Below are 26,817 nucleotides of genomic sequence, written 5' to 3' on the forward strand. Positions count from 1 at the left end.
AGATCTCGAAACCCCGAGCTAGCAGGACAGATTGGCGGAACAGGGTTGTTTAGCTTAAATAATAAGCGCTTGAGAGGGGACATGAAAGTAATTACAGAAGAAACAGCGGCAGAGAAGACAGAAACAATCTGTGCATAATGGAAAGGACATGACATAATGGGCTTAAATTACAGCGAAGGATTCCGGTTAGACATCAGGAAACTTTCATAACAATCAGGATAATAAAGCACTAAGGTAGACTGCCTGCAGAGGCTGTGGGATCTCTGCTGTTGGAGGCCATCCAGAGCAGGGCAGACAGACTTCTGAAAGGAAAGACAGGAGGATAATTGATCTTGCTGTAGGGCAGAAGGGTGCACCAGGTATAACCTTCCTAGAACCTGTGACTACCTTGAACTGTTGATATCCTTCATCCCCACCCTTCTTAAAACTTTTTTCTTAGTCTTACACCTCTGTTTTCTGCTGGTTCATCTTTCAAATCTATTTCTGATTTTATTTTAGAGGCTTGGCCTTATCCATCTTCATCTTAAAACACAAATTTAACTACTACCTCTATGCTGATGATTCACAGGTCTATGCATCTTCCTACCTCAGACCCAGCTAATACTTTTCAAAATAAAAGCTCAGTCTGTTTTCCTGACATATTATTGCAGATGTTTTGCTCACCATTAATCTCAGCACAACTGAAAAAATCTCATTGTAATCAGTTCCCTCTGCTCCCTGCTTTTCCTTTGATCACATTGAATCACACTGTCAGCCTGCTGGTAACTCAGGTCTAGAACCTGGAAATCATTTTATCTAATACCTCACCTGGCTCCCTATTCTGGACTATATATGTATTTTATAGAGGAGAGGTAATACTGGCACTGCAAAAGGACACAAAAATAGGGACTCTCAACATCTCCATTCCTTGAGAAATGCAACACTTTCTCATGTACCTGTTCTCAACACCACCAGAAGTTTCATTGCTGTCTTGGCTGCTGCTTTGACCCTGTCAGAGTGGGGAACTACAGCTCAGCAGAGCAAGTGCCAGGCTTTGCAGGTAGCACACCGTACCCAAACACGTGTTCCTGTCTTGTTATACCACTAACAATTTGTTGTTCAGTGCTGAAAACATGCTGAATAATGAAAGATGCCTGGAGAAAGGAACACGGCGCGTCCGTGTACCTGCAGCGTGTTGTTCCTGTTTGTGTACTCAGCCCTGAGTAGAGATGAGGGAGTGCTGGCCTTGCCTGGTGGATAAGCACCTGTTTCTCTGCCAAATGAAACTCTGTGGCTGCAGAAACAGTGTCTGCATTTGCTTTCCAGCAGGTAAATACACCCACTGAATTCCTGCCATGCGGCCCCATGGCGTGGCAAACACCTCTGGGAAGAGCCCATGGAAAGGGAGGGGGCAGGACCTCAAGCCTCAGGATCCATCTCTCTGCTGAATCAAACTGACCTGGAAATCCAAGGAGTGCTAAGGGAGTGTCCAGGCACACCCATGTAACTGATCAGAGATACATTTTGACTACAAGATTTTAGGACAAAGATTGGGTTTGCTTTTTGTCTGTGTTTGCGCAGGTGCCCAGGGCAGCTCCATGACTAAGCTCCCTGGCAATCCCACAGTAAAATAAGTAAAAGCTGCTTTTCAGTGGAAAATAAACAGACAAAACCTTCCTACCTTCCTCCTGGAAATGTGCTGTGGTGCGCTGTAGACTGTGGAGATGCTGTGACTCTGGGCTTTGGTCACTCTCTGGGAAGAGCTGCTATTAATGAAGAACCTTAAGATGATTGTGTTTGGACCGTGGATTGTTCCAACCAGCTGCTGATGGAGTGACTGTGAGCTAGAGGAGATGAAAGCCACACATAATCGAATCAGGGGAGTAATGAGGTTTGGGACTGGAAAATCAAGAGGGACAACAGGCAAACAAAGTGGGGCTGTGCCACAAGCCTCTGAAGTCTGCAAGTAACTTCGTTATGTCAGCAGCAAATGAGGGAATAGCTTTGCAAAAATTCAGATCCCAAATACCATTGTAATTAGCATTATTTCAAGATTAAAGAAACCACCACTTCCGTGTAACAAATTATCTCCAATTTAAAAGCAAAAATAATGTATTTTTTGTTCATAAAAAATGCTCAAGCGGAAGCATTCTCACATTAATTATTTCAGTCTATTCGGAAAGCATATCCCTGCTTGCTTTTTATTATGCCTTCCAGCTCCTTCTTTGAAAAATATGTTAAGAAGCTGCAAGCTATTTTCCAAAAAAATGAAAAATAAATAATCTTTGAAGCAATTAGAGCTGAACGACAGAATGTATAAATATTTTTTTTACTTATTCTCCCCCTAGATTCAAGTCCTCCATTTTCTGCCACCTCCCATCTTGGCAGCTGCAATTCAAGCATCTTTGCTTGAACTTTGGAGGCAGGCAAGTGTTTCTCTTTCTTTTCCCAGAGTTGAATCGAATCGTATTCTGTAGATTTGACTGGCAAGAGCTTTTATAAGTGAGCTGAGGGTTACTCCTGGAGGCTAAATGCATTATTTCTATGATGCATTTGTCTTCACTCTCCTAGGAGCCTAAATACTTCTGAACCTTTCCCTACAAAAGTAATAATTAGTGAACATGTTACAAAAAAACTTCGCTTACATGAGAAAAATCGCAAAATTGAATAATAGGAACTATGGTTGGTAGTGTGGAATTATCTGGAATGTATTTTATTGTAAGAACAAAGAGCACTTTGAATGTCATGTAAATATCATTACAGAGCTGCTTTTTATTTTAATGAAGGCTTTGCAGCAGTTCAACATTGGGCACAACCACTCAGCGTCAGCGCAACTTTAAGTCAGCCCGTGCTGCGCTGAGGCTGCAGCTTCTTGTTGCTTTCAAAAGCACCTTCAGCCTCAGAAAGTTGAATTTAAAATGTAATTAAGGAACATTTGTCTAGTTGCATTGCCACAATCGAATCAATATGTAGCCCAATTAAACAAGAACAGTGAACTGTTCAGCACTATCAGCTACATTAATAAAAGGTACCTGTTTTCAATTCTCTGTAATATACTTTCGCCTTTTCTCTCTTTGATTTTTGCCATAGGAACAGAAGAATGCATCTAAACAGTTTCTTATTTCTCTGGCACTAGCTGGAAGTAGTCACGAGTTGCAGGGAGATAATATATTAATATGAAACTAGCCAGGAGATAAAAAGAGCTTACACGGCACTTTTCATAGGTAAGATGATTAAAAGTGTTATATATGATAGCAGGGCGTGGGGCCACATCCTCATTTGTTTGCTTTCCCAGGAGGTGGATGGGAGGGTGTGCTCCAGGGATCCTTCCTGGAGATGGTATGGAGAATATTCTCTGTGGGGCAGGAGAGCTTGGGATCAGTGGAGGATTTCTCTTATCTAGGAAAAATTTGAGATCTTTCTTAGTGCAAAGATATCCCAGGCAGTGAAAGCAGCACTGGCCCACATGCGGTGGGAGCAGAATAAGGTGACCATGTGCAGAAGGGTAAGATTGATCCTAGAATAATCCTACTGTGCAGCATTTGCTGATGCTGGGAGCAGTTGCCCGCCGTGGGTGACAGGTGTGAGTTGGTGCCGTAGCACACGGTCTTTTAATGGGCTTCTTGCAAATCAGAAATACTCAGGATCATCACTGAGAACTGGAAATGCTGGGAAGTAAAACACAGGCAGGGGCAGAGGGGAGCACCATACCCAGCCACTGAGACTTCCTGTGTAACCCAGGCCTGAAAATGTCAGAAACAGACAAGATTTTAAGGGTATTTTCAGTTTTAAAATCACGGTTTAAAAACTTCCAGCAACTGAGGATCCACCGCAACCTGAGATGAGGCTGGCGAGTGGTCAGGGAACTTTCTTTCAGTGCATTGTCCAATTTCTACAGACTGTGATAAAGTTGCTCTGTGATCCCATCAGAGTTAGGCTAAATGAGCTTTTCCATGAGACAGCATCTTTTTCAATTTCTTTAATGTTTCCTATGACTTTCTACTATAATTGCCTAATTTTTCAATGTACTTTTCAAAGTGAGGATCCAGAACTCCACACAGTATTCTCACAGAGGCAACAGCAGGCTGAAATACAGAAGTACACCTACTAAATATACTCCTGTCTGAGCATCTTAGAATGGATTTGTTCTTTAGTTCGTAGCTTAATACTTGAATATAATGTTGAAGGGATCATACCCCTGCATTCTGTAGAACAGAGTTCTGCATTTAGAGAGTGTGGCCTTCACATTTTAGTAACTAGATGTGTAAATTCATACACAGTCACATCTCTAACTCATAGTTTTGCCTTCAGATGTTTCATCATCAGTCTTGTCCATTTTCAGTAGCCTTATTCTCAGTTTTGTTTACCACTCTTCCAAACACTGTTTCACTCCTGAACTTGGCAGAAACAATTGGTTTTCTCCCAATGTGTACTAATGACACATGGTACAAGGCCAAGAACTGCTCCCTAAGAGATTGCACAAAATGTTGCCATGTTTCTTTTGGTTTAACAATTAAAATGTCTTGGAGTAATAAAAGGAAAGCTAATGATGTTAAAAGTCTACTGCAAAGTCACATTTATGCTGCAGTATGAGTATAGTCCGGAAGTTGCTAGATAAGGTGCCACGTGCTCCAGGATGAACTTAGGACATCTCATTCAGTTGGTTTCCCTACGTTTGTTTGTATCCTGTGCTTCTGTATCCACCCCCAGGGTTTTCATGCTGTACCTTTGACTACTATTTACTTGACTGAGAGCTGAATGTCCTCCCTTTCCTCTCTGGTGTCTCTCTTAATAATGCATTAAGGTTGCTAAATTTTTGCCTGACCTTATCCAAGGCCAGTAGGCATTGTGTTTTCTTTCAGCCAAAAGGACATTTTTTTGTTTATTTATTTTTTTAATCTTTTCTATCTAAGAAATATCAGCTGTGTACTTTTCTTGGCCTTTTTCTGACAGATCTTTGGAAACCATGACTGCTGAGAGCATTTTTTACTTGACAGGGAGAAGTGGCATCAAGATGTCTATCTGCAAGCACTTTGTAATGTATTGAAATGTAAAGAAACCTGCTTAAGCATGGTCTATGACAAGCAGGAAGGGACAAGGAATCTTAAAATCAACTGCCAATCCCTTCCTGTCATGGAAGTTCTCAGGCAAAGAAAGAGTTGTTTTAGCTGTAAAGAAAGATATTTTCTTAGGGAACAGCAATGTAAGAACAACACGTATTTGCTCTTCTGGCTGTAGAGCCTAACTAGCTGTTTGTTATATAATTTACTAGGTTTCTGTAATCCAACCTCTTTATGCACATGGGTTTTCTACAGAGTGCAGAGACAAATCTGCTCCCCAAAGATGCATTAAAGAGCGTCAGCTGAAATGTTGAGTAACGATAAATTCCTTTGAATTCCTCGTGCACATTCTAATCCACCATGATGAAACTTTCATGTTTTGTCAGCTATTGTAATTTTGCATTCAGAAATGCAATACCAATTCTTCCTGGCTAAGTGACTTGCACATTTAGCCATGTCTTTCAGGAGAGGATCGCTATTGTCGTGTTATAAATGGCATGTGTTTCAGTAATGCTCAAACATACAGGCTCTTGCTGGTGTAAATTTGAAGCCCAATTGGTTTTACTCAGCTGAAGCCAAGCTTACTTCTTTTTATTTCTTTCAGGAATTACCTTATGTTTTATTGCCTGCAGGGAGAGACCCTAAAATGAAGCAAAGTTAAGGATGTGTAGTTGAAAACAAAGATCATGAAAAGATAAATGTCCTGGTTCTATGATCTTGGATTATAGCAAGTAATGAAAAAAACCTGATTTGACTCCTCTTGTCAGTAAGAATCTGTCCATATCGTGTTTCAGTTTTATTTGTTTTGGAGCTATAGGATTTTTGTAAAAGAAATCATCAGTATGAAACGTTTTGTGGAGAAGAAGAAAAGCCATAGAAGGAAACAACCAGGGAGAGCATACAAAATTTTCTTTTCTCTCTGCCTTGCTCTCTTCAAATTTTTAGCAAGATACTAAAGATGCTGGAAAATTCCCAGCAAAAGGTCAAATGGTCTCACAATAACACAAAAACAATCTCCATCTCAGCTACAGGAGTCGCTCTGCTATAACAAAATCCAGTAGGATGTATAAATGCAATATATTGCATATCATATGTTCAATAACAACAGAAAAGCCAGCCTGGCTAAAAATAATTATGAAGCTCAGCAGCTGTAATTAAAATAATTTGATGGGAGATAGGAAACGTTTATGCATCTTGGCAGAAAAAGACATTTTGAGGATTTTGATTGATGTCTTTTATGTTTGTTCGATGTATTGTACAATAGCAGATACGGGCACTGCACCAGGATGTTAACTAGGCATAATGCTGCATGTCTTACTAGGGCAGATAAGAGGTCAAACGGAGAAAAAAAGAATTCCTTGGCGACTTCCATTTTCCACCAAGTATCCTTCTGTTTTCCAAAAGTATCCAGGTAAGATGATACAGGTTTTTCATGGGTGAGCTCTTACAGACTCAAAAATCCAGCTGAATTAATATGTGTGAGGTCTATTTATATGCATTGCTGTTCACTACAGTGATTAAATGTGAGTAAGGGTAGTTCATTTAGAAGAACAAAAAGTAATATCTGAAGTCATATTAGAGAGAAATATTAACCCCTGCATTGAGCTTTCCAACACTTCACCTGGGGCTTGGAAAACATTGCAGCAAACAACTGATCTCACAAAGCCAGGCTGCTCCCAACAATTTCCTGTTGATAGTATAATTTTTTCTTCTGTTCAGATAAAGAATGGGCCAGGTTTTTATCAGGGAGCTGACTCCAGTGTTTCCAGTGAGGCTGAGTGGATGTTGTCTGCACTAGTGTAATCATACCTTAGAAAAACAAGGAGCTATCTTCACATCTCAATTTACATTATTGATGCAGTATGAAATAAGTCCCATAGCAGATGAGCACTCTGGGGATTCTCTTGTTTGTCTCAGCATGTTAAATGACTGCAAGGCATTACACATCTGAGTTAGAACTGCTTAAGTGCATAATTCTTCCTCGTGGCTTTGCTAGGAGCTAAACGAACCTTCTTAAACTAATAATAAAATAATCTAAGATATAAAAATATGTTTCTTTTGGACAAATCTGACATGTTACAATGACAGAGTGTTTATGACTCACGATCACCACCTCCGCCACCAGTACTGCTGTATTTAGAAGCAGCAGGCAGCAGAGTGAAATAGGCAGCCCTGAAGTTTCACATCAGGATAAAAGTAGCTAAATTCTTACTAAATGGGGATTAGATATTAATGAAGAAAAAAGATGGTGGATTTCCAGGACTATGGCTCAGGGGAACACTCTCCTATTTCACTGAGGCCTGTAGTTGTGTCTAAGTTCAGATTGCAGTTTAGATATAAACAGATGAAGACTTTAGGGATGAAATATAAACATTCCCAAGTTCTTACAGTTCTAAATTAGGTGCGGTTCCAAGAACATGGGTTTTGGTCCTAGCGCTGTTTACATTTGATTTTTATGTGTCAAGGAGTACTTATTCAAAGGTGGAAAAAACTAAGCCAGGAAGGCTTGTCTCGTTAAATCTGTACATTAGAGGTGCCTCACAGCATGCAATGATTAATTGGGTCTTAGAGGAGACATTTCTACTCCCCCAAATGGAAAACTTTTAAAGTCCAAGAACACACTCTTCTGTATGCAGAAAGGATGAATAGGTTGTAGTCAGCTTTCAGTGTCCTGCAAGATTTCTAGAAAAATGTAGCATAGCAAATCTGTGTTATTATTGCAGTAAGGTGAAGTAGAGGAAATGTCACTTATAAACCTCAGAAAAGACTATCAAAACCACTACTTACAAGTTCCTTTTTATTCACAGCCATGTAAAGCCTTTAGCATCACGTTGGACTAGCTCTTGTAACCTTTTCCCTGTGCTCTTTCTTATTTTAACTCCTAATTCTCGTGCCAAAATTCCTGCAGTCATATGTTACCTATTGAACTAAATTAATTTCCAGCCACAGAAAGTTCTGGTAGCAAGAATTGCTCAGCACCCCAGGCAAGCCACAAACCAGGGATCTGTCACCAGGACCAGAGCCCTTCCCAGGGCAGAGGGTGAAGGTGGGTCCTTGAGCACACTGACAGGTAGCTGTGGATCTCCAAGGAGTCACTCCCTGAAGGTGAAGCTCAGGGATTTACACGAGCCTGTCACACCCACAGCCCCATCACAATCTTGCCAAACTTCAGGAGAAGCAGGGAGGGTGAATTGACCCCTGTGGGGTGCACAGGCCCTGTTCCACCTGAGAGCCACAAATAGTTTTGTGGTTTGATTGATACAATCAAAGCAGGGACCTGCAGGAGCTGTGAAGGGAGTGGTTCTGTCACCTGAGTTTAAAATCAGACGTGATGAACTGAACAAATGTGCAAGTCTGTCCAATGATTGTGGAAGCCTTTGTAAAGGAAGGAGGAGTTTTACACTGGTGTGATGCCAGCTCAGGATTTAGCCAGCCTGACGACCCAGTATGACCTGAAAGACTTACCCAATTTACCTGTACCTTTGCTGGCTTGCCTTAGTGAATCCTAAATATAAGGTTTTCCCCCCTTGCCTTTTGCACATATTAAGCTTCTGTTTGTGTAAATAACTATCTTATATAATAGACTGTGAAATATTGTAGTATAAAGATGTATTTGACACTTTTTCTTGATTTTGTTCCTCACCCAAAATATAACCACTCAGACATGTTTTTGGAATGACGCACATTTTAGCGGAAAAAATATTTTAGAAATATGCTGAGCGTGTTGGCATTATTTCTTTTTGGATCCCTCTGGTTGTAAGCAAACTATCATTGTGAGCTCCATTGGGCAAAAGAAATATAACTACCACTGTGTAAAATATGTGTGTTTGAACTCTTGGTTAAATATTTTAATGTTAGCTTAGATCTTTTCCAGTTGCCATAATTTTAGATAAAGGAATTTGTGAAACACTAGGATGAACAGTAAGACAGTCCAAATGTTTCCTTCCCATTTATCAGCTATGCACATTCTTACCACAGTTACTCAAATTTTTAAATCTTTCATGGCTATTGGTAAGATTCCAGGAGGTTTGCTAGCCTTGAAATGGAAAAAAATTCCACAATGCCAAGAAAATGTAGCCCAATCTGCATTTAAAACAACTATAGTTAAATATTTAAAGATTTTTCTGTACCTCTGCAGAGCATTTTACAGCTTATCCTTAAATTTAGAAGTCCTAGATTGCCTTGCTTTGATAATTTCCTCTCTGTTGTCTTGTACTTTGGTCACCTTACCAGTAGATAAAAAATTTCAGTTTTATACCATGTTGCCTTTCAATCCAAATTTTTTTTTTAATTGGTAACTTAGCTGAATTCTATTTAAACAGTAATTTCCAGGGATTTTGGAAGAGAAGTGGGAAACTTTTACCTCAGCCAACCCTGTTACAGACCATGCCCCATTTGCATTCTTTAAGTCAGCCAAGTGCATCTTGGAGGTACTATTGCATCTTGGAGGTGCTATTACATCTTTACCTATAAACCTTCTTTAGAATTGAAACACAAAAATTCCTAGTTCAGAACATGGAATTTGAAAGCCCATCTTCCATTTGAATCTTAAACCAAGTACCTGTAAATGTACCAAGTACATTTATATCTTGATCTAGTACCTCTAATCAGCTTTCAGGCCAAAGATTTGTCTCACCTTTATAGGGACATACCCAGGTTATTTGCTAAGCAGCACAACAGAGAAAGCACTGATCCAGTTGTTCCCAAAGAGCTCCAAATTTTTTTTCTTCTCTTGAGCAGAAGGCAGTGCTGCACAGACACAGGAAGTGCACCTATTGGTGCATGGTGGTTTTGCTCTGCTAGGGGTTGTCAATCAATTCTTTATTGACAGTTTCTTGCTAACAATGAAAACCCCCTTTTCAGTGGTGAATGCTGTGAACAGCTCCAGGTAAAGATGTCAGGAAGGATTTTCAGGATAGAAGACACCGTGCCCAGCCAGATCAGGCTGAATTCTCTGCTCATCTGCCAGCACATCCAACAAGAGCTCGTTGGAGATGAGTTTGCTCCAAGGAATGCTAATCTAGGGGTTGTCCCTCTCATCTAACCCAACCAGGCTTGTGTGAAGCTGGTGCAAATTTTCCAGTGGTATATTTGCTTTTCTGACCATCACACCCAGTGCTGTGCCCCTTTTCCATGGTGCAGTGAACCTCATGCCAGGACAGGATTAATGTCCAAACCAGATGTGTTAGCCCATTGAGAGGGGGGTAATTTGGTAGGGCTGAGCCTCTCCTGCACCTCTCCATCTCTCCGAGCTCGCCTGCCTTTCTGCATGTCATGATGTTTGGCACCTGGTACACGCTCACAGTTCTGATTGAAAGGAAACAGCCTACAACTTTAATTAGCTAATCAGACAGTGCAAAAAAAAAATCTGTAAAAGGGGAATATTAACAAAGCCTCAATGGTTGGTAAATTATACACTTTCAGTGGATCTAGTGTTGCTCTTCACTGTTCTGTAACTAAACTCAGGTCTGCATGGAGTGTATGGCCTCCATTCATTGAAATGCATGGTTCTTCTCAGCTCATTATAGGTGTGGTTTTTGTTTCACTTTATCTTTTCAGTCTTGTGATGTTCAAGAAAACCAGATATCCTTTCAGAGCTATAACACTAAAATCCTTGAAGGAAGCACACATGCAGAAGTAACAAGATAACAGCACTATCAGCAGCAGGGCAGGTAACGACAGGTTTAGAGACTGAAATTATTGAGCTCATTTAGTGTTCCCACTTTTGCAGCAGGAACAAGCTGTCCTGTTCTGAAAACCTCCTGAGTGTTAGTGATGCTTTTATTCTGGCAGTCTGTAGTTCTGCTGACTGAGGAGTTTATCACATGAGGAATGAGACTGCCATGGCTGAAGTCTGCGCATCCTCAAAAACAACCTAATCTACCTAGTGTTTCACGCTTCCTGGTTTTGGGCATTACTTGCTGTATTGTCCACTCTAGGCTTCCTTGTTCTCTTTGATGACCACAAAAGCCTTTGCCCACAGTCTGAGCTGGTGTCCAGAGGGTCAGTAAACTCTCACCAACACCCTTCCTTCTCAACCAGGGTTAAATGGACAGTATGACAGAAGGAACTGGATGAGACTCCATTTCATCAGGGAATTTTAAACCTCTGCTGGTTAGCTACAGTACACTTTTCATAGCACTTTTCTGCTCTCCCTAATATCCACCTGTGGGTTTCAATGGAAAAAATGTCTTCACCTGTTTCTGTGACCAGTGTTATTCAGAGTTTGGCACAATTCTTCCTCTTTGCAGACATTGTTTTAAAGCAGAGATTAGCTGGGCCACATCACTGCTAATGCTCTACAGGCTGACAATTTTTTGAGATGAGCAACATAGCCTTTGTAAAAAGAAATTGGTTGTCTCAGAAGTTGGGATTACTTTCAAACTCCGATACCAGACACAGTTGTGGCCCATTACATAACAAACATACTGGGAGAAAAGTTAAATGTTTTAGCAAAATGACAGTCCTCCCAACACCATTAAAAGAGATTTTTTTTTCCCCCAATAAATTCTGTGTCTTATGCTTCAAGAATAGACTTGGGTAGTCCTGCCAACACAGGAATATTTGCCTCAGTGTATAACACATCTGTAAGCACACATCAGTAGAAATCCCTAACATAAATTAGTGGCAGAGGAGCAAAGGGAAGCTTACTGAGACAGGAAGGAAGATGTGCACACTGTATATACATATATGGCATATCCAGAATAGTCAGCAGCTTCAGCAGTAATGTGGTACATTTTGGACAATGTACTGAATCCACCTCCACCATCTGAGATCAGGTATCATACCCTGAATGTGATTTGCCTGTGTATGCATCTGTGTTACGCAAAAGAAGTTGCAAATTCTCATTGTACCAGACGTCCTTTCTGCAAGGCATTGAGGAAGGAACCTTGGGAACGAAGGAGTTCTAGAAATTGTCTTCTGTGAGATAGCGGAGGTGTTTGACCTGATCTTTCTTTTTTTTTCTGTCTTCTGATGAAGTGACAGGAGGTAAAGGACTGGCTGTAAGGGAAGGATGTAAGACAGAAAACTATAGTTCAATGAATGTTTTTCTCCAGGTGATTATTTCAGCATGTCCCCACCCCGAGCCTCTGCAGGGGAAAAGTGTTTGATTTTTTTTAATGACCTTTAACTTTGCCCTTGGAATCGCTTGCAGACACAGCTCACTGAAGCTGCAAAAGACAGACCTTAGGCACTGAATTCTAGCTGTGAACCAGCAGTGTTCCCAGTCTGGAGAAAAGCACATAAATTTCATCCTACATCCAGTTTTGATATTCCAACAAAAATTTTTTAGATCGTTACATGCTTTTTACTAGATAGATCTATTCTTTTATTAGAATAGCAAAAGCCAACATCATCATCATCATCATCATTATTATTATTATTATTATTATTATTATTATTATTAACAACATTATTACTACCCATTTTGTAAAGTTTGCAAAGTGTCTTCCCTTGGTTCTACACAACCACTTGTTTTGGTTCTCTGAAATTAACTTCAAGGATTTATTTCAAATGCTGAATCTAACTCTTCACCCTCCAAGTTTTAGGATTTTCTAAACACTTCATAAACTGAATAGCAGGATCCTGACCGAGTTTCATCATATTCTCTCACAGCTGTCAGTGGTACCAGTACCTATTTGCTATGGCCTTAATCCAGCTTTAATTAAAATATTGATAGGTTGATCATTTAATGCGTGCTGCATTGTCTCTGAGTTCCTGAAGCAATTTGGAGGTGTTAATGACAGACACCTCAGAAAAACTGAATCCAATCAATCAGAAGACAAATTTCAATCCAAAGTTAGTTTTGATAGGAAGAGTATTTATTTATAGGAGAACAGTATTTATCTCCTCAGCAGGATTTGGATGGTGGAATGGCTGTGCCAAAATCCCTTAAACTGTTCTCCACCAGGCACCAAAAAGTCTGTAACGCAGCTCTGCAGCAAGGGCACTTTTTGTCATACCCATCATGATGAAGTATGGATGAAGTCTTGACCATGCTGCCTGACACTCTGCTGATGGCAACCCCCTCAAACTGATCTTCTTGCAGTAGTGTTTTTTTCTCAGCTTCAGCAGCAAAATTCCTTGCAGGCACTTGTGGGGGTCTGAAGCCCCTTCATCTCATCTGTGTGCTCCTGGAGCTGGGAGGAGAGAGGGAAGGAGGAAGGCTCAGAAGCTTCCTGAGAAATCTTCTTAAGTGCTTGTTGTCTTAGCTTCATGTCTGAACAGTTATAGGGCTGCCCTGAACAGAGAGGTAACAGTTTAATTTCACACTGTTTGTCAGTGAGTTGAGTGATTTCCCAAGGGAGCGCAGAGACTGCAGAAACCTGCAGCCCTTGGTGGAGGTGCTCTGCTGCCAGGGTGATGGACATCATGTAAGACCAGGCACCAGAGCACTCTGGCCTTGTCTTGCCCTAAATCTTTTATGTAAGTTGACACTGATCAAAAAACCCAAATGAAAAAATAACAAACGAAAGAGCTACCCTGCTGCAAGAATGGGAAAGGGAGGACACTGAGTTCATCTCTTAGACTCACAGTATGGCCAACAGTGCCTTCTTGCAGCTCTTTCCAATGGAGCCAAGGACGTGGCCCTGGGGGAAACAGGTGGCAGCAGCCACAGTGCAAGGAACACTTTGTGATGCCAGCAGTAGTTATCACACAAGCAGGAGTTACAATGATAGCCCTAGAAGATATGTGCTGATTCAAAGGACCCTGGAGAGGGTGATGAGCAGGCGACAGAGCCCATGGCACGGTTCCTGACAGCTCTTGAAGACAAGTTCTCCTCCTGCTTGCAAAGCTGAGCCTTACACCCTGCAAGAGAAGAACCAGGCAGACGGTGTATGAAATCCCATGGAGATGGGGTCAAAAGTTTAACTTTCTACCCTCACTCCTTACCTAGTCACACAAAACTTCAGTTATTTCAGGAGTGAGAACTGAAGGTAGCTTTAAAGCTGTCTTCTGCCGATTTTGCTGCAGGGGTCCCCTTTGCTGTCAAGTTCAGTTAACATTTGTTTAAACAAGAGATGTAGATACCTGATAAGTGGCAGCACCTGGCTTAAAGATGCATTATGGACAGCAGAGAGTAAACAGAACAGCTATAAGATTCCAGTGTGCAGAGGTCAAGACAACATCTGTTTTGCCTCGTGTACATATTCATGCATAGTTTTCTGTTCTAGAAGTCACTCAAGCATCTAATAACTTCCTGCTCCAGGTGATGTTTCAGCAAATTGTTTTCCTGCTCCAGTTCAGTCAGGATTTTTCTAGCTTTGGCCAAATGGCTAAAATACCTACAGACTCCACATGCCACCCCGGCTTAATTGCAGTGTCACAAGTCTTGGGCTGGGAGCCAGCAACAAACAAGTTCAGCCATGCAGGGAGGGGATGGACGGGGAGCCAGCACTTCAAACAGGGGATGATGAACTGGTGCTGCTGTCAAATACTCAGAGCTGAGGGTCGGCTGGCCACCCTTTCCACTGCTGTGTTATATAGTAGCTACAGAGCCTGGTAGTTTTTAGCCTTAATGCCATACCTTGGTCTGTGGTTATGGGTGCAGGCTGGGAAGCCACCTTTTACTTTCAAGGCTACCAAAGCAAATAGTACATCTGACACATAGCATTGTCTCACCTATCCATTTTCATCCATTTAAATTGGGAGTTTTGGCTAAGGTCACGAGTTAGGCACAGAGACCTTGGAGGCAGCCTCCTCTCAGGGCCAAAGTGTAGCCATTTCGTTCCAACAAGCATTAGTGTTACTTAAACCAAAACCATTTGGTATTCTGCAGATAATGACTTTATATTCTGTTCCTAAAAATTAATAATTGAACAAGTGTCTCTAAGATAATATTTTAGTATTTATGTTGCAGTAGCAGCTAAAAACCCACCAAGATCGGGGCTCCCTTGTGCTGAATAAAGATGCAGTGAAAAACAGATTGTAGATAAGAAACATACATTGTAAATAATTAACACTAGAGGAAAAAAATGCAATAATTTGATCCATCCTTCTGTCACACTTTTTTTCTTATTCATCTTCTATATCATCTCAGACACAGTCATCTAGATCTCTGTTTTGCAGCGGGGCTTTTTCATCTTACCCAATTTTTAAATATTTTTTTTCTATGCTAAAAGAAAAGTAGGTGCAGTATAAAATACTATGAGCAATGCACATTTTGGGGTATGTAGGCTTCTGTAAACTCTTAAACAATGTTGCAGATACCAACTGACTTATCTGTGACATAACTTTGTGTGTGCAGTGTTATCTCTCTTTTGGTTGCAGTATTTCCTTCTGCAGTACTGAAATACTTTAATCTTCCTCCAGTTTGGCAGTTGGTTTATTAAATGTTTATTCATTTTCTTTGCATTTGGGATGGAGCTGAAATTAGCACGTCCATTTTCTTGTTTAAACAAGAGAAACTTCAGTGTAAATAACATCTCGTCACACAAATGCATTTTTGTCCTTTCACTGATGTCAGAACAAAATGAAGGATGATATTTGTGAGGAAAACAAAACCAACCCAAATCTCTTTCCTAAAGCCAACAGAGGGAGCACAAACCTTTGCGGTTTTGTGAGACTTTTAAAAAATAGGAGGTTGGGTCTACCACAACTTACCTTTCCAGTGAAAGCATGGCAGGTTTAAAAGCTGGAGAAATAATTTAAGTCTTAGAAACTTCTTCCATTGATTGCTACAATTTGCACAGATTTGGGATTTGTCTAGTTGTCTTCAGTGTGTTCCTGCTGCACTTTCTTTATTATTCTTGCCGTTCAACCTCTTGACTTTCCATAGATTTTTTTCATATACAGATGTAAACTGTACCTTTCTCTCTCCCTTTTCACCACCCTTTGGCCAACCCCACTGCTGCTGTGGTGCTGCCTTGCAGCCCAACAAGCTCCACTCCCTCCTTCTCTGGAGTGACTCACACCACAGCTGGGACTATGTTTCTCCCACAACTTGTGCAACATCTCTTGAAAATTCAGGTAAAAATATAGTGTGATAAAAATGGAAGGCTTGAATACTCTGCAAGGAAAACATGAAGAGGGTCCATTTCCTACTCTCTCTGCAACAGGGTTTATCATTTCACCCGGGTTTTACTGGTGAAGAAGCACCATCTACGTTCATAAAGGGACATCTGGGGTGTTTTGGAGTGGTTTCTTAGAGCTGCTGACGGACAGTGGGCCAGGTTTTCCAGTGATGCATGTTAGCATAACTCTAATTCAGTGGAACACACAGAAATGAGATGGTAAAATTGTTGTCAATATTTTGAGCTTGGATGTTCTTCTAGAAGACATGCTCCAGTTCCAGCACAGCTTGTTCAGAAAGACGTAGGTGTGGATGTCTGTGATACCCTGAGGGCAGGACATACATGCAGCTGGACAGTCCTTCCCTCTCATGCAGGAGACCTCCCACCCCTTCTCACCTGAAGGGTGTTTGAGTCAGGCGGATCTCCTCATGCACCACGGGGTTGTGCAATGCATGGCTGTGTGGTTTACCATGAGACATTGCCTCTTTTTCCACAGTTGTGCAAGGTTCAGGCCTCTATCTATTCAGACATTTAAAACGAGTGACCAGATGCTGTAGGCTTACAAAAGCACTACACATAGCCAGCTGTGCCATATAAATCTTAGACTTCTTTTTTTTTATCATCAAGCTGTGGTTTGTTTGTGGTGTCTCATTTTTCCATCAGCTAGACATTCCTGTCCGTGCTTCCCATTTATTTGTTGGGATCACATAAAAACGTAGCTTTATTTATGTGTATGCTCTAATCCAGAACATAAACTGCTGCAGCCGACTCATCATGTATTGTCTGAGGGAATGCACATCGTAAAGCGCATACGTCACACCAAGAACTTTCTTATAACTGTGCAGTCCTTTTAACTGGATCTCTGCTTTGGCCATCTGTTCTTTAATATTATAATGAATATTTAACACTTATCACTGCTTTTGTTTGAGGATCTCTCACTTCTTTTCAAAGGTGATTAAGTATTGTTTTTAACTCAGTTTTTCAGACAGTGTAGCTGAGGCACAGACAAGTTGGGTGACTTGCCAAGGTGATGTGTTTGGCGAGTGTGAGAATGAGACTTGCCCCTTCAGCTTTCTGTTTCCTACTCCTCATTGCTTGGTGCAGTTACAAGTTTGGTTTGGGGTCAGCCTGAAGTAATAAGTCATATTGTTCAACTGGTTCTTTGACCCAAATGTTATCATTTGAGTTAAACAAATATTCTCTAGTTTGGCTACCAGCATGTCACGGTGTCTGGACACACTACAAAAACCTTGGTAGTCCTTAGCACCTGAAAATGTTCTCCAAAATTTTTTGTTAAAATTCTCCAAGTAGTTCAAGTCCAGTAATGACATTTTCCAGGGGCCCAGGTTTAGCAGTAAGCACAATTAGGTGATGTTTGGGGGTATTTTTGGGTAATTAATTGCCTACATGCTTGGCCTGAAGCAGCTGTAGAACTTGGATAATGCTGAAAGGAAATATTTGTGACTTCTAAATTTCATTCTCAAATCAAATGTCTCAGTTGGACCCTTCTGATGGCTTAGTTGATGTTTCCAGAGGCATCAAGGTGGCAGCTTAGCTGAATGGTGTTTAGGTGGTTTTGTTTACATGCAACAGTCTATGCAAAGAGTAAAAAATGTAAAGACATTTCTACGAATGCAACCATGTACATGGCAGTCACGAGCACTGAACTGGAAGAAAATGGAATTCAATCAATGACTATATAGATTAGGCAAATTGCAAAACATTCCTGTACAATGGTTAGAAATGGGTTTTCAGAATAGCAGCTCTAGCTTTGAAGGCCTCTTCTAAGATAGTTGATAAAATCAGGCAAGCTTCAGTTATCATCCAATCCACAGATATAATAAATAAAAATGGAACAACCCTGGTTATTCCTGCCAGAAGTGGCCTGCTTTCTCCCTTAGCTTAAAAACTAGAGGGCTTTAAATAAAGACCAGATATAAGGCATACGAATCTCAAGGAAACAAAAGACTTAAGGTGTGCCCCCATTCAACATCACTCTGAACCTGAGTGTCTAAAGACCATCCAAGCTTAATTAGCCCTAAATGGACTTGTGACAGTCCCCTTCTCTTCTCCCACCTTGGGTTGTCTGTGACTGTGTGAACCTTGAGGTCAGGTTTGAGCAACCTGGTCTCAGGAAAGGTGTCCCTGCTCTGGAAGGGGATTGGAACGAGATGATCTTCCAACCCAAAGCATTCTATCATTCTATGATTTTCCTAAGTCCTGTTGCCTTTGGATACAGCCAGTGACCCACTGATAAAGCTGAAGTGATTTGGACATAGGGATCAATAGCCCAAGGTTTTTGTCCACCACAGATTCTGTGAATTACGAGTGGTAGATGTTGGAAGTGAACAGTCATAGCTGAAATTTTTTCCTCACATTTATGATCATTTGCAAGGCAGTCATGTGGAATAAACAAGTAAATAGCAGCACAGAGTGCTGTTTCTAGAGAATTTACTAGTTGGAGAAGGATCAAAACCTGCAGAGAAGTTCCTTTGTGATAAGATAACCATCTCAAGGCTGGTGAGTGCTCCCTGCCAGTGTGCTGCCATTCAATTAATAAAGGTGCTCTGCTAGAGATTAACTGTCTTGATCTGTACATCCATCCAGCAAAGAGATGGTCTTGGTAGTGTTCACCTGATGGGTGGCCCAAGATAAATGTGCTCTCTGTGTTATTTTAACAGTCCCTCTTCATGAGTCAGTGCCCTGGCATCTGCTCCCAAACTGTTCCCATCCTGTTCAGAAAACTGACCTGCATATAGATTGGTCTTAATGATCAAATGTTTAAAAATTCATTGCACAAGAACAGCTGAAAGCAGTTGATTGGTTTGAACTTTATTGTATGCACCTTGATTCCCAGATCTGCAGTAAAGGGGAAGGTCAGCTGGTAAACATTTGAGCATTTAAAAATAAAAAGAGGTGGATTTCCCGCTACTCGGGCCTTTTATGTTCAACCTCAGTACAGACCTGGATGTACTGAGGTATTTCTCATGTGTATGATTTAAATCCACCTGGACACTGTGGGCCACATCTTCCCTCAGCTGGTGTAAATCAGCATAGTCCCTTTGAAGTTAATGAAGAAAAGCCAACTTTGCACCAGCTAAGGATCTGGCCCAGTGTTACTGCAACATATTATTTCAAGAATCCACAGATATTCCTGAGAAATAGCAGGGTATTTAGAAAGACAAAGTTCCTGACCTGATTATTCTAAAAGCACAGTCTTTCAAGACATTAATTGCCCCAAATTCCCTGTGACAAGCAGAGCTGGAAATCTCAGTATGGGGTCAAACTTAAAGTTATACATAAGGGCTCAGAGGGAATAATATACCAAGAAAAATCAAAATGAATGTTAATATGCTCCCCTCTTCTTGATGGTCCTTCTTTATTTTATTTTAGACATAATCTTCAAACATATTTTAATTTTTATTCTAATTATAATATTGAAAAATCAAAACCATTTTTATTCAGTATCATTAAATGGTGGCAGAGTGCAAAAAGTAGGAAGTACTATCTTCTTTTTATCAAAGTACTTGCCATATTTGAGAACCCTAGTAAGAGCAAACCTGCCACAAATCAGATTTTTAGGTAGATTGCATATGAAAATTTTGTATGGATACACGATCAAGGAGCCAATCCCAGGAACATTAGGAGGGCAGTAACAGTGATGGAAAGAGGATTTGCCTTTTGGGAGCCTGTTTGTTTTCCCTTGATTTGCTTTCACTGCAGGTGGGAGATACCCAGCATTACCTGACCAGAGGAGGTGGCTGTGAGATAGCAAATTGCTCAGTGCTGCTGTGAATCAGTAAATAAATACAACGTATTCCCTGAAGACATCTGCACTTTGTCAGGATAATTGGTCTGGGAGCATTAGGTGATGTCCATTACCCTGTCTTTGATCCCGTTGCCCTGATGTGCATTTTTCTCTTAAGTCATGGGAACAAGCCTGAATCACAGGCACACCTTGGGACACCACAGTCACGGCACCCAACCCATGGGGACAGAGGGATCTGCCCCAAAAGGGGTAATTCCCACAGTGCTCTCCTGCTTTGGCCATGGGGAACATGCACCAGGTGTAACAGCACCTCTTAATGCACATGTCGGGGTATATATGGCATCAGTCCTTAGAGGCTCCTGAACACAAGATCTTCTCAGTCCCATTTCAGCTCTTCCAGCAGGATTTCACCAACAGCAGGCACAGGACTTACACCAACCCCACTCCCAAGAAATGCTCGGGACAAAACTTCTTAACTTTTTGCCTGCAAAGTCCAGGTCAGTTCTTACCAGCTTGAGCTCCAGGATTTATTATTCCTGTCTTCCAACAAATATGTGAAATTCACTTTAGTTTAAATCATTCAAGCATGGCAACTCTAATAATGATGTTTTAATAGCGTCTACAGTGCTAAAGTTTGTTGAAATCTGATATCTGAGGCTAGCTAATATAAGCAGTATCATCCCCTTTTTAATAAAACTGTTACTCTAATAGGGAACTCAGTTGTACTTTACTGATAAAGACTAATGATTTTAAACATGACTTTTTCCTCCTGTATTTGTGATTTTCGTTTTAACCAAGATTACTCTGTTGTTTCAGCACACAAGCAGTAATGTTCTGCCATCTAAGTACATTTTGTTCACCTCAGAGAATTTAGGTAACTAATTATCCAGAACTACTGAGGCGGTTACTGTTTGCTTCCTGTTCTATTGCATAGCAATATAAGTTTTCTGTAATGGAACAAAAATAATCCAAATTCTTTGCTCTGTATTCTAAGAGCTCCGTTTTAAAATGCTTGGTTCTGTTGCCTGCAATTTTTTTTGTAATGAGGACTCTGGATCAGCTTAACAAGGTTAACATTGTTTTGGGGGTTGCAGATGTGGACTTTACATAGTTTTTAATGAAATCAAGCCCAAAAGAGGCTCAATAAACAAATGACAATGTTTGGAAAAGAGAGGAACTCATTTCCTTTGATAGGGTGCAGGGAATTTAACCAATCTGTGTTTATAATTACTGTCTGGTTTAGTTAGTGCGAAAGAATCTACTTGTTACCAATTTATAAATAAACAAACTAGACCTGCTTTTTCCCATTCTGCAGCAGTCTTCTTAGAGTTTATTTTCTTTTTATTTGACTACAGAGCACTTACTGTATAGTTAACACTCAAATTGTTTGGGGTTTTTTTTTTTTTTTTTTGGTCTCCTTTAAATATATACCACCACTTCTGAAATTCTGGACTATTTGGCAAAATTTGCACCTTGTCATTATATTTTCTATTAAATACTTTTACTCTATCAAAACTATCATTGTTAGTTAAAAATAGTCAGGGGGTGGAGGGGTGGGAGGGGAGAAATCTGTTGTCCACATTTTGATCCTTGGTAATTTACCAAAGATATCATTTTTCTTGGCAGTCTTCTGTATAGGCTAAGTTGCTACTGCTTAGTTAATTGTAAACCAAAATCAAATTAACAGTCTTTGAAGGTTTTGGCTGCTACAAATGTGGAATTTTAAGCAAATTAAAAATCCAACATTTGGACTGCCTAAAATGACACAATTTGCTGTCGTGGAAATTAGAGTCTAAATTTTCAGTTGCACAGAGTTGCAGACATCTAATTTTTGTATAGCTCTTTGAATCTGTATTCATGATTTATTATTCTTTTTTCTTTTTCATTCTTTCCATGAAATATGCAGATTTCATTTTAAAATCTTTCTATTTATTTGAAAATGCAGGTTCATTTCAACTTTGCATCAGCCGTAATTAGCCTTAAGATTTTTTTTTTTTCATTTATATAGATGGAAGTAATTAAAATTGCAATTTCATGCTCTCTAACAGTAGTCACAGAGGTACAGCATTATTTAGCAAGTGCCTGGTTTTGTTGTTCCCTTGCATAACTCTATGTTTTTATGATTTTGTGAATTCTTTGTAGTTACCACCAGGTTTTTTTTTAACTGGAATGTGAGTTTACCTTTGTTTTGGAAATTGCATAAATCTATCAGGAAATTCTGAAAAATCAATAAACTAATTTTATCGTTAGAGATATGTAAAGCAGTAAGCACTTTCCAGATGTGGCCAGGGATAGAAGCAAAGAAAACTGCTCTGTTCTAGGAGAGGAAAAACTGTTGACATTTCTTTGAAGTATAATCTCTTTTGTTTATTTGGGTTTTAATAGCTTCCAGCAGTTAGCTGCATATTTTTAAACTGATGTTGCTTGCATACTTATTTTCTAAGGTTTGTGAGTGGCATTCATTGACTGCCATATGTTTAAAGGCTAACCTGGATGTCGATGAATGAATGAGATTGATGAGGAGAAGGGAGTTTTAACTAAAGATGGACTCAAGCTAAAATTCTCGATCCACACATTACCTGAACTCTGAAGGTATTTGAAATTCAAACAGCCAAGGCTGGATTTCACAAAGGTTTATTTCATTTCTGACTTCATTGCTGCTTATTCAGGATTCTGGTTGCTTAGCAAGAATTAAAATACCTAGGTAGGAAGTCTAACACTTTCAGTCCAGTGTTATAAATTGCCGTTTTTCTCCAAGCAGAAATTCTCCCTGTCAAAACATTGCCTGGAAAGTAGCCAGTTGTACAGTGCCATGGGACTTCTATGCCACTGTACTTTACTAAAGGTCTTATCAAACATATGTCCTTGGCCTTCCCTCCACCCTGGACTAGGGAGCATTTCCAATTGGAATCTGGATGCTGCTCATTGATTCATTCATGACTTTAACTAGGATCTTAAAATAATGTTCTCACTTCCCTGTGCCCAAATTGCTATAATATTACAAAAGAACTACTTTGTTGATAGATCATTGGAGAGTGGGATTTATGAATAAAACCTTTCTCTGACATCTTGTGCTTTGGCGGGACATGAGGCCTTTTAGGCTAATACACAACATATTTTAGATATTGAACTCCATAGGTTTTGGTGTGAAATACGTGCCTGTGTATCTTCTGGAAGGCTGGACCTTACAGTCCAGCACCTACCTGGGTCAATGGGAAGCTTCCTACTCTGGATGAGGCCCATTGTCTCCACCTCCTTTAGCCCATCTGTAAAATGGAAGTAGAAATACTTATCTAAATCCATAATGAGATTTCAAACTATTGGTCTGGAAAGTGCTACAGAAGTGTGAAACCCTAATGAAGAGGAGAGCAATTATTTCAAATGTATCAATTTGCAGCGTAAGAGTTTTTAAAGAAGTCATTATGATTTCTTAGTATAAATGTACCTATTCAGAAAAATGGCTTTACAAATCATTTATTACTGTAATAACAGCTATTTTGAGCTGAGATATCAGGGTGCAATCCAAAGCCCATTAAAGTTAGTGGAAAGATTCCTACAGATGCTAGTGCATTTTATGCCTGTCTTTAAGCACATGCTTAATATTAAAGTCAGGGAGACTTAAGTGTCTACCAGAAGTTAAGTACTGAAACAGGCCCCAGTCCTTTGTTTCATCCTGGGCAAAAATGGATGAATGGGACTTCATAAGGAAAAGTAAATCAACCACTCCAAAATTTTCACTTGAACATGAATCTCTGGTGCACAAGGCAAATACTCTCACTGATGGGAGTACAGGCGTGGAGCTGGCACTGTACCTTGTAACTTATTGGTCCAGCAAATATGTGCAGCATATTAAATATTAAATGGGTTATTAAAAAATATTCATGTGACGAGCAAATTTAACACACAAATCATTAGAGCTGGTCTAAGTGGCTGAAAAGGGGTTGACATTGAAAAATGAAAACTATTTTGGAAAGTAAGTGGAAACTTAAAAAAACCTCAAAACACAACTATATATGAGCTCTTGACATTTCCTAATGATTTATGTAACATACTGTATGAGAATACAATTTAATTTGACTTCAGATGCACTGTTGGCTGTTGCCAAACTCCAGCAAACAGTAAGCATTTCAAATTGAGCAGCTTATTTTTTTTCTATACAAATAAATAAGATTGAAACAAACTTCTCACTCAGCCCAATCAATTTTTTTTTATTATTTAGAAGGATGTGGTTGGCTGTGAAATGCTTTGTGTGGAAAAAGACTCTTTATATAATTTCAGTGCCGCATTTCAAGAAAGTTTGTAATTGTCCTATGTACTTTAAAAGTACAAACACTAATTATGTCTGTTTTGATACACTTTAATAGTCTTGGAGTTCTACAAATTAATAGTCGGGAAGCTTAGCAAATTAACTTTCATTTGGTTCCTGGATTGAAATACATCTCTAAACAATGCTCCTTACACATTAGTAATAAAATTATTCGAAATGATGCTACTTGAACAGTTGCTCTAGCTATATATTAAGATTTGCTCTGTTTTTCATGTGTTTTCCATCAAGGAAGTCTGTGGTTACCTTCCTGATTCTGCTGGACTGGAAAAACATAGCTAATATGGTGTGATCTGGAGAAAGCTTTGATGCAGGGGCTTTACAAATAAACCTCCAGATGCCATATGGTTTACATTCATCTCTCAATTTATTTCCTATAAATGTCTATTGAATATTCCATTGAACCAACACATGTGAAACTAGAGCTGGAAAAGAGAGCGAGGTATAGAATGCTTTGTGGCAGCATGTGATTATCATATTTCTTTTCCAATATTGCTACCAGCCTTAAACGCACGGTAAATTAGTCAAATGCCAAAGTTCTCAGAGCTAGGGTGGAAAATAAAGAAACAATATTTTAAACCTTACAAAAACAAACACTCCTCACTCGCATGTTGTAATGTATCTCTCACACCAGAGCTGGTTCTCCTTTGCACTAAGGCTGACTTGTGTGTTTGGTTTCTGTCACTAGAAAATTACAGTTCAGGGGAACTCTATGGGAAAGAAAACGCTGTTAAAACTTTGCAAAGCAAAAACAAATTAAGGATAAGAAGGTTAGATGTATATTTGGGCTTGATTAACTAATACTTTCTATCAGAGATCCCCACCCATCTTAGTTTCTCTTCTTTCTGAAGTCAGGAAGCATAACTTAAACACATCAGACTAGAACATCTCGGTCAATGGGCCTTTCTTAGGGCTGCATTTACTCAAAAAGAACTCCACTTCTCCAAATGTTCCTGATGGTAGAGGTGACATCTCCAAAAGGAACTCTCCATGTACTATTTGGAGCTCCTCTTATCTCTGTTAGCCCCCATGCACAAGTCCCCCAGCCTCTGCTCCAGGCACTTGGCTACTGGAAGCTATATCTGAAAATTAAGAAAAAGACCCCATTTGAGTACAGATGAGGAAAAAAGCTTCTGTTGAGATGGACTAATTTGTTTTACAGAGCGAAACTTTTCCATAACCCAGCTTTAACGAACTTACCAGCTCAGACTTCTAGTTTATGTTGATCAAAGGAACATATTTCTGTGCAGCTTATAGAGGAGCTTCCCTCTCCCTCCAAGACATGTTGGTTTGCGTTTATCCATGCTTCTGTCTGAGACAAGACAGAATGCAAATTTCTCACCTACCCAGACTGTCTACATAAGGCTGAAAACCCACTTAAGACCTGCTTATGCCTTACCAAGCTTATTAGCTCAAATACCATAGGCAGAAAATCTTTCCCCTTAACTCATTTCAAGAATTTTTCTGGAGAAGTCAGTACAGCATCTAGTCTGTGCTGGTCCTCTATATGTAATTTTATTTTAGTCAAGAAACCTTGAATAAGTGAATCTTCAGATCACTGACCAGCATATTAGAAAATTACTGTTATTCATCTGTCTTTATGATACCAGATTGAAAAGCTCCAGTCAGCAGCAGAAAGTCCTATTCATTTCAGCTGAAAAACAGGCTTCACTATAATGTGAGTTCCATAAATAGCAAAAACAGTTAGGAAAGCAACCAAATCCACAGATGAAAAATAAGGTAACTAAATTTTTTACTCCGTGCATCATCCTCTTATGTTCCACTGGGACTAGGGCTGGGAAATCCTATATTTAACATACTAAACTTTGATGTCTTCTACAGGGATGTTACTCAGATATGTTTGATTGAAGAGATGAATGGAAAAAAATCTCTTTGTTTATCCTCAGCCATAAAAGATGTTAGAGACACTTTTCATGTATTTTCCATGTTATTATTATTATTATTATTATTTTTACTATTATTATTATTATTGTCATTATTACTGCGAAACAGAAACTTCCAGCTGCTGCTGGGCAGAAATCTTTAGAGTTTCCTTTGAGAAAAAAGATGTTGGATTATTAAAATTAAAAAGGCCAGAAAATTAGACTTCTACATAGTCACAATGGCCATGCACAGGTTCTGACAAGAGTATTGAATTGCTGAGATATTTGTCAAAACAACTTGCATGTAAGAGAAAAACAAACTGCTGGCAAGAAAATTATATTATATACCAGTGTGGAAATATCAGTGCCTTCCTATTCAACTCCAAGAGCAATAAAAAAAGGACTTTTTACTGTTCCCATGTACACTAAATGTAATAATTTTCATTTTTGTGAAGTGCTATCATTTCAACTAAATTTCCTCAGTGACTCACCACAGTTTCTTTTCTTGGCAGTTTGTTACTACACTGTCCTCTTGGATGAAAAAGAAAAACCAAAAACACAAAAGAAGGCTTTCAGTATAGGATAGGATGGAGATTTTTCAACATAGTAAGTAAGAAACAACAGTTTTGACTCATCTTTACATGTCCCATCAGTTTTTAGAGGAATGAAGTAGGGCTGTGAGGGGGTAAGCCTTCTTCATCCCACCTGACAACTTCCCTTTTCCTACCTCTCAAGAACTCACTTTGGACATCCTTTCCTTCTATTTTTTCCTTTAGTTGTTAAAGTA

General features: G+C 39.7%; 1 long non-coding RNA gene across 2 annotated transcripts in view; it reads left to right on the top strand.

Moving 5' to 3' along the window:
* The window catches only part of LOC138117682 (uncharacterized), a 165,817-nt gene extending 139,254 nt beyond the window's left edge, over nt 1–26,563 (top strand). The window contains exon 4 of one of the 2 annotated variants that reach the window (XR_011154790.1): nt 26,543–26,563. This is a non-coding gene — a long non-coding RNA (uncharacterized lncRNA). Of the gene's footprint in view, nt 1–19,777; nt 20,560–26,542 lie in introns of those variants that run through there. The other variant, XR_011154787.1, reaches the window with a different exon arrangement.
* The last annotated feature ends 254 nt before the right edge of the window (nt 26,564–26,817 follow it).

The sequence above is a fragment of the Aphelocoma coerulescens genome, chromosome 12, assembly GCF_041296385.1.
Source record: "Aphelocoma coerulescens isolate FSJ_1873_10779 chromosome 12, UR_Acoe_1.0, whole genome shotgun sequence".
Taxonomy (NCBI): domain Eukaryota; kingdom Metazoa; phylum Chordata; class Aves; order Passeriformes; family Corvidae; genus Aphelocoma; species Aphelocoma coerulescens.